At 47.9% G+C, this 8,529-nt stretch overlaps 1 long non-coding RNA gene across 2 annotated transcripts; it reads right to left on the bottom strand.

Annotated features, from left to right (window-relative positions):
* Nucleotides 1-5,411: 5,411 nt before the first annotated feature.
* On the bottom strand, nt 5,412-8,465 carry LOC135306798 (uncharacterized). 2 transcript variants are annotated; one of them, XR_010367567.1, is made up of 3 exons: nt 8,372-8,465; nt 6,136-6,271; nt 5,412-5,666 (listed from the first exon to the last, which is right to left on the bottom strand). It is a non-coding gene; the product is annotated as an uncharacterized LOC135306798 (long non-coding RNA). The 2 variants fall into 2 exon arrangements; XR_010367568.1 differs by lacking the exon at nt 8,372-8,465 and adding an exon at nt 6,473-6,669.
* Nucleotides 8,466-8,529: the final 64 nt, after the last annotated feature.

Raw genomic sequence — 8,529 nt, 5'->3', positions numbered from 1 at the left:
GAAATTGCCTTGGGTTAGAAACGCCACTGAACATTTCCCCTGCGCTCCCCACTGCGGATTTTTCAAAGTTTTACTTTCTGTTTTAAATATTTTCGATAGGCAGCATCTGTGCTCCTGACACCTCAGCAGTGCTGTTTGATTACAGTCGAGTCTGTTACTGTGTCACTTGGAATAAGAATTTCCACACATAATGCAGACAGCAAAAATGTATCATATCTGTTAAATCAATCTGCTCTGTTCAGTTGCCTGTCTCTTGGCCTTCTGCTTTCCTTCCCTTCAGACTACTTTTATTTTTGCATCTTCGGCTAAGGTGCCTCCATGAAATTAACTGCAAACACAGCAAACCCATTCTTCTTCATCAGGCAGCGTCAGCTCCAGGTTGAAAGGGTACTGAAACACGCCTTCACGTTTTTAATGCTCAGTAATTAGAGCTGCTTTTGAACACCCTCGTGCAGCTCCATCGGAGGGCTGGGAGCGGGGCTGTGCTGCAGAGCTGGGCGTGCAGCGCTGGCGGGGCTGGGCGCCCTTGCAGAAGGGACCGCGTTGCGTTTGCCCGAGCACGGAGACCGAAGAGTCACCCCCTGCCATGGCTTTGATAGACGCTTTCCCGAACCGCTGCCTTGCTGTGTTTGCCGTGGTTTCCCAGGGCTTGCCCCTCACGTTGCACAAGAAGCCTGCCCTGATCAGGGCTCTGAGTACGCCCTCCTGGCAGCGGCGGGCTCGCTCCCTCCAACTGTTCCGGGCATGTCTCCTCCGTGCTGCCGCTGTCATCTGTTCATTCTTGCCTCAACAAAGGGCAATCACGCATCTGAAAAGACGCTTTACTGGAAAGGGCTGAACTTGTGAAATGTGCAGAAAAATGGGAGTACTTGATTTAAGAGTTGCAGACGGTGAGTTCATTTAAAAGCTAACAACCAGAAACACAAAACGCCACCTCTACCTCAGAATAAATGTCCCTTTTTACTGGTTTACTGTGGGAGAAAATATTAGGGAGCCATTTATTAAAACAAGGTGTGTTATTGCCTTATAATTATTATTTGACAAGCTGAGGTCCTGTGATTAATAAATCATGTGCCTGTTTTTTGTGTGTATATAATCACATGCTCTATATTTATATGGACAGAGGCTTACAGAACATTTACCTTTGTGCTTAGGATTGGCAGGAACTTCTGGCTATCAGGTCTTCTATCAAAGGCACCATGTGATATAATCCTTATCGTGACCTTGCCAAGTTCCATCCTCAAAGCAATTCAATATTTTGCATGCACAGCTGCAGTGGGGAGGCCATTCCAGAACCATGTTGTCAAATGGTTGGTAACGATTTTCTAATCAAAATGTCTGATGCCTCCTTTTGATCATTTATGCTGTACCAGCACTGGCCCTTACCACCATCAGATCTTCTGTCTTCCTGGGAGTGTTTGTGTGGAGAAAGCCTCATGCTCACAGTATTTGCTTTGCAAAATGAAGTGAGATAGCCTCTCCTCAAGCTCACCCCAGCCTTCAGTGCAGCCTGGGCTGCACCTCTCCTGCTGCCTTCCAGGACTGCATTTATCACTTCCTATTTCCACTGTTGACAATTCAGTTACTTGGTGATCAAAGTGTAAGCTGCCAGGGAGCTTGTAGGAAAGGCTTTGGTCATTTGTGCCTATGACCACCACTTTCTGCTACCTACCTTTCCCTGTGTAATATTTCAAGCCTCCTTTCTCCTGAGGTTACTTCATATTTTCTGTCATCAGCAAATTCACCGGTTCTCCAGTAACATTAGTGCCAAGCTCATTTACAGAAGCACTTTGCCAGATCTGCAGAGTGATGTTTAACACTCCCCTGGTAACTGCCCTCCAGCCTGACAGCCCTGCTGCTCTTACACCAGGTCTTTAAGGGGGTTATACCTTGTCTAAAATCACCTCTCCCTTTTCTTAAGAACTTTCCACCTGGCACCATATGAAATGTGCAATGTAAGTCCAGAGAGGTGAGACCCACCCCATTTCCCTCACTAAGCAAATGGCTTGCAGCTTGCCTTACCCAAGAAAGATAAATGGGTTTGATAAACCCATTTCATCTCATGCCATTTACCTCTCTCTCTTTTGCTAGCCTTTCTTTCACCATTTTTTTCTGAATCTGTCCTTATGCTATTAAGCTGAAACCTTCATGCCTCTTCTTGCCCAAATCAGTTCACTTCTGCACAGGTTTGCTGTGCTCCTGTCCCTGGCTGAGGGACCTGTTAAAGACATCGGGCCAGTTCTTCCAGAGCTCTGGCATGTGGATTAGCCCGTTCCTCTGCCTTCAGCACGGGAAGCAGCCCTGAGATTTGCTTCTCTCCTGGCCCCAAACATTTCCATACTCCCATCCTATTATCCCTCACATCTGCAGCCACATGATTAGCATCCCCAGCAAAAGTTAAAGCAAAGTGTGAGTTCAGGTTTTGCACATACCCAATGCATATTAACCTCTATCCCCTATAATTTCTTCTTCCTCCTGTTTTCTTCAGCCATATGCAATGAGGAAAATTTTTTCCTAATTTTTTTATTAATGTCCTTTAAAAGACAAAACTCTGACTCCCTTTTGAGACATAGCTTTTATACCCAAACGGTTCTTTTACTTTTTAAAACGATTCCTTGCAATGACTGTTCATTCTAAGTAGCATTTCTGAGGTATAAATTCATTCAACTGCAGCATCTGTCTCCAAGCTTTTCCCCTTGCCTGGGTTTTATCTCCAGTGAAGTTAACTAGAGTTTTATCCCCTGTCCTGGAGTCTCATCACAGTGAAATTTAGACATGTAAATCCCCAGGCTCCTAAGGAAAGCTGACTATATGGATTAGTTCCTGTTACTTACTTAAATTTGCCCCTTGGAACTCTGAAGCTGTATCAGTCACGCCTGCCTTCATAAATGTGATATAATATTTTGAACAGGGTTCTGTTTATGACTAAAAAACCTGCAGCATCTCAAGTCTCCAAGAAAAAAATTTAACCAGAGTGGATTTTCATTATAGTTCTAGGGTAAAAATAAGCTCAGTGGTGGAACAGAAGAAGTTGGCCTTTTAGAATTTTTTTTTAACCTTATAAATATAACTTTGCCAGTTACCTTTGTGGTAAACATAACAAGGTGTTTTACCTCACTGAGGCCAAGAGACTCAGCCAAGGTGTTTTCCTGACCATTGAGGTCTAAATGTCTGCATGCTTTTCTTCACCCCATTTCATGTCTGCTTTTTTCTCCACCTCTCCTCTCCTCTCCCTCCTTCTGTCTTTCTTCCCAGAAAACAGGACACTGTCCCTAAGTCCTACCACTGGCCTGAAGCCAGAAAAGTGTCAGCAAACAAGGACTTGACATTTTCAGCTCTGCTGCTGCAGGGCATAAAGGTTTGGCCCAGTGTCTCCCACAGCCCAGCCCGCTGAGCTGGTCAGAGTGTAACATCTCCTGAAGTCCTGGCAGGTGTCTGAATGCGTATCCAAGCTCCTTGGCAGGCTGGACCACCTGGTCTGGAGGGAGCCAGTGCTGCTGCACCTTCACTGTAGCCAGAGCTGGTGGGAGAACAGCAGCTGGGCTGCAGTGCTCATACAGGCAAAACCAGCTCTGGTCCTCAGTGGTGTCCCCCAGGGTGTCGAGGTTGAATTGTTCCCTGTTGAGAAAGGTCCTTGTGGTCTTCCCATGTGAGTATGGCCAGTGGGCTGGAGGGATCGGGCTCGAGATGGGGCTGTAGTGGCCATGCTCAGCCCAGGGGCATCACACCTTGCCCTCCAGGCCCTCCAGGTCACTGGCTGCACTCACCCACCCCACACCATGCCAAGGCAAGCTGGGCTGCAGCCTCAGGCACAAGAGTTCCCAGGACAGCCCCTCAGCCATGTGCACAGGGCTCCTGGGGAACGGAGCAGGGCTTGGGAATGGTGGGTGCTATCCCAGCCAGGTGTATCCAGGGCACTGCCCAGGCTGTGCAGATGCTCCAGGTGGGAGCATCCATCTCTGCCCACCCCAGGGAGCTGGCCTGGCACTCTCTCTGCAGGAGAAGGTGGGGTGTGTCTTCTCACTGGGGCATGAGCCACAGAGTCAGCACATCGGGGCTGGGTTCCCACCTCTGACGCCGACTTACTGCATGACCTAAGGCAAGTCACTTAGCTGCTTTCCTGCGTTTCCTGACTCTGCTAAACGCCAGGGATAATAAGTAACTTTGTGTGAGTGCTACGAAGCTTTGAAATCTTTAGATGAAAAGGTGCTGCATAATTGCAAAGCATTTTTAATAATGCTAATCATTCGCTTCGTTCTGCGCTGCCAGTCTCAGGCTGCAGCAGCCTCCAGCAGGCAGCCAGGGAGCATCAGGCTTTGCTCAAGTGCAGCATTTTCCTGAGTTTGTTTCCTTTTTTACCTCATGCTGGTCCAAACAGGAATCTGAGCTCAGCCCAGGACCTGACAGAAAGCTGCAAACTCAGAACAGCGCCTGGGCCTTGCAGGCAGGAGCTTTCTGGAAAGCAGGGGAATTTGGGGGAAGGGATTTAACCAGCTGTGTTGACAACACAGACAATAGGGATCTGATTCAGGCTGAGGGGGGCTACGTGAAAGGCGGCACGACACTGCAATTAAAGCAACAGGCAAGAGCAGTGAGAGGGAAGAAAGGAGGATTACTTGGGTTGAAATGTTCCTGGTTTGGAAGCAGCCACAACCACGTGTCCCAGGAGATGCCTGGCTGGCACCAGCCTCCTCTGCATCCCAGAGAGCCTTTATCCTTTTAAATGCACTCTGCCAGGGATGCAGAGGCTTCTGGGGCAGAGTGCTTAAGTGTGAACATTAATCCAGAGGATTACAAAGGCAGTGCTTTTGTGAAGCACTGCAGATAGATGAGGTTATCTTCTTTAGTTAGGCCTGCAGAGCTCATGTTTAACCACAATATTATTTTTATTTGACTCACTAAATAACAGTAGCTAATGACGCCTGCAGCTCACTGCAATCCAATACCTCCTCTTCCAAAGAGAGAAGACAGTGTGCTGGTGGAAACTCCTGTGATTTTATCACAATTTATGTGCTTTGGAGATTATATCCTAAAATCCCAGCTCCTTGAAACAAGGGAATTTTAGCTTTCATTTATAAACAAAGTATGCCCCTAGCCCTCAAGGTTTTGTGGATGAAAGGTTTGAAACCATGAAACTAGTGCAACCTAAAAGCTAAAAAGAACCTGGGAGGTGAATTAAGAGATCCTAAAGTTTGTGGGCTAATTTTAAAAAAATTTAAGAAAAGAAATAGTCAGCAAACAACTTTGTCTTGGGAAACGGGGCAGGGCTTGGGCTGACTCCTGGTTTTTTGGGACTTGGGGTTGCCAATACGCCTTTGAACTTTGCAGCCATTCATAAATCCTTACATAACAACAGCAGCCACAACGCGCTGGAGCTCTAGAAATGCTGACATGAGGAAAGTGGTGGGAAAGATTATTTTAGAAACGTATGACAACTCACCTTGAAGCATTACCTGAAGCCTCAACAACTCATATCCCCTTGGAAAAGGAGCATCTTTCTGCTCTGGGAACTCATTTGCTCTGTAGTAAACCTTTTGTAGGTGAAGAAAAATTCAAAGGCTCCACAAGATCACAGAACTGTACTGAAAGAGGTTGAATACATGGCTTGGTCCCTTCCATTTCAGGAAAGTGATTCTTTGTTTCAGTGGGTGGTCTTTGCTGAAAGCCTCAAGGACCAAATAAGAGCAAATGTGAGTTTCAAAACCCTCATAAGCATCACTCTGCTTTATCCTGTCTGCGTCTTCAGGCTCATTCACAGGCAATCAAGACACCACAGTGGCTCTAGTTCGGTACCAGCTGAGCCACCCCAACGCCCTGCACACACCTCCCTGCTCCTGCTGAGCCAGCATCCACTCTCTCAGACCACCTGCATGGTGCTTTCAGCAAACAGAATGTACTTCCCACTTTGCCTGGCTGACAGGTGATTAATGACAGTCAGCTCATGCCATTCCTTGCTATGGTGTGCACATGCCCCACATGCAGAGAGATGGAGCAGCTCCTGGAAGGAACATAGCCAAACAATATTTCTGAGGGGTTTCTTCTGGGTTTTTTCCCTCCTTTCACCAGGCTGGCAGAGCCCGGTGCTCCCTCACACTGCTCATATCTCCTGCTGTTTTAAACAAGTATTTAACTTACCTTAGTGCTCAAGTAGTTTTCAATTCAACCAGGCTCTCTCACTGCTGGTTTTAAGATCAGACCCCACAGAAGGGGTTTGGGAAGAGATGTGCTGGTGGCTGAACTACAGCAGCAGCTCGTGAAACAGTACCTGCCTCTGCAGGAAGAGAAAACAGAGGTGCATGTAACTCACAGCTTGTGAACAAGCAGGCACAGGGACATCAGCCTGCTGATATCTTGGAAGACTAATATCCAGCATATCCATCCTGGCTGGCTGAGTTAATCTTTCCCAGCTGGAATCACACACTGGAATAGCTCAGCTGGAATGGTGCTGATCCCCATTAGCATCAGGACAGACCTGGGCTGCTCTTGCTGTGGGTCTCAGTGTTCTTTCTTCTCACTCTGCTATTGAGCACACCTGTTTGAGGTCTCCCTTCTTTCCAGAGACTCTGTGGATTGTGGCAAGGGCACCATGGGGAACACTGACACCAGTCCCTGTGAGTGTCTTTGTGCAGCCATGTCTTGGCAAACTTGTCACCACAGTTTCCACCTACAGACAGTGCTGTGGGAGGTGACAGTGAACAGGGCAGATAAGCAGGTCAGAAACTCAACTGGGGCACACCAAAACAACTTTACTTGTGATTCTAATGGTGAAGCACGTCCCATTGCCAGCTGCTCAGTGCTGAAGTCCATGCAAGGCAGCACAAGCCTTGCTCATGCACACACCCACACACCCACCCTCCAACGTGCCCACGCCTTGGGATCCAGGACCTCTGCACTGCACTAGCAGTTCTGCTGTTGAAACTGGTTTTTATATCTCAGCACTGACACAAACAGGCAAAATATTTCCAGTTCTCCACCACAGGTGTGCAAAACACAGTATGGCTACACCCCATGAGCTCAAGGTGAAAATGTGCTGCCAAGAACACGTTGCTATCTGCCAAAGATAAACCAGCTGCAATGCAAAAGCAGCCCAGCCAGAGAAGAAACCCACAAACAAAACAGGCTTCCTGTGTTCTCTAAAGACACCAAGGCAGTGTTTAAGGAAGGTGGAACTAATATGTGTGTTCTCAAACAAGGCTCAGGAACAAGGGGAGGACAGCTTTTAAACAAGAGCCTTTGTTTCTAAGGCACAGGGAAGAAATTAGGCTGAGAAAGCTGCCTCCTGACCCAGGGCTGTGCTGCTGATACTTAACTGTGTTACCTTGAGGAATAGTGTCCAAGACTCTGCCTGGCAATTATTTAAACATTTAATAGGCTGAATTCAGCATGCCCTACGCAGCTTTCTAGTTCACAAAAAGCTTTTGGACGTGCCCACTCATTCAGATGATCCAGTTAATTAAAAATTGATGTGTGCTCCTCTTTCAGTTTAAAGGAAGCTAGTTCAGGTAGCTAGCTGAGTGCTGCTCCTGACAGGCAGCCCTTTAACCAGAACAGGCCTGATGTGAGCTGAGAGGGCTGCTGGCTTTGAGTAGCTGATTAGAAATCTCACCCTGCAGAAGGCTGATGCAACTGTGTGCAGATCAGCCCTAAGAAAACCATCTTCACAGGGTGGAAGATGGATCCTTGTGGCCCCACTGCTCCCCTGCCTGCTCCCACACCCTCATGACACCAACCAGGGCCCTACTCACCCTCACTGTCAGCAAAAGGGGACAGGTAGGACAGAAAAAAATGGAAACTACCTCTGCTTCTTTCACTTCTGCATCTGGGGAGTGAGGTTCCCATGGCACCATGAGTATGTACAGGTTAGTACAAGAGCCAGATTGCCAGTGCTGTAATGCACCATAACTCTGCTGAAGGCAAGGAAAGGGGAGGTGGGGCATGGCAGGAGAGCTGGGAAGGACTGCTGACCACCAGGTCAGTAAAACCAGCTCATGCCCTGCAATGACAGCCACAGAATCACAGAGTATTCTGAGCTGGAAAGGATTCACAAGGATCCTTGAGTCCAACTCCTGGACAGTCCAAAAATTCACACCATGTGCTCTTTATCTAAATGCTTCTTCAGCTTTGTCAGGCTTGGTGCTGTGACCAGTTCCCTGAGGAGCCTGTTCCAGATCCCAACCACCCGCTGGGTGAAGAACCTTTTCCTAACACCCAGGCTAAACTTCCCTTGACACAACTTCAGGCCATTGAAAGCTGATCTTCATAGGTATTTTGTGTTTCACTGCTGCATTGCCTAGTTAGGTAGAATCCCTGTCTCTTGTTGAGTCCCTCTCTCGTCCCCAACCAGGGGAACTTTCCCTCCACAAATACATACCCCATGCTCCCATGGCCTTGTGTTGCAGCATTGCATCAGTGAGAGAAGCACGTGAGGAGAGCTCGACCTATTGACACAGATCCGTGGAGACCGGTGGAGCTGATGTGGGAACGTAAGCCAAGGCAAACCTGTTCTCTGGGCTGCCCTCGCTGCCACCT

Source organism: Passer domesticus, chromosome 8, assembly GCF_036417665.1.
Source record: "Passer domesticus isolate bPasDom1 chromosome 8, bPasDom1.hap1, whole genome shotgun sequence".
NCBI lineage: Eukaryota > Metazoa > Chordata > Aves > Passeriformes > Passeridae > Passer > Passer domesticus.
Note: the sequence above shows the minus strand (reverse complement) of the source record. Positions and strands in the feature narration are given on the sequence as shown.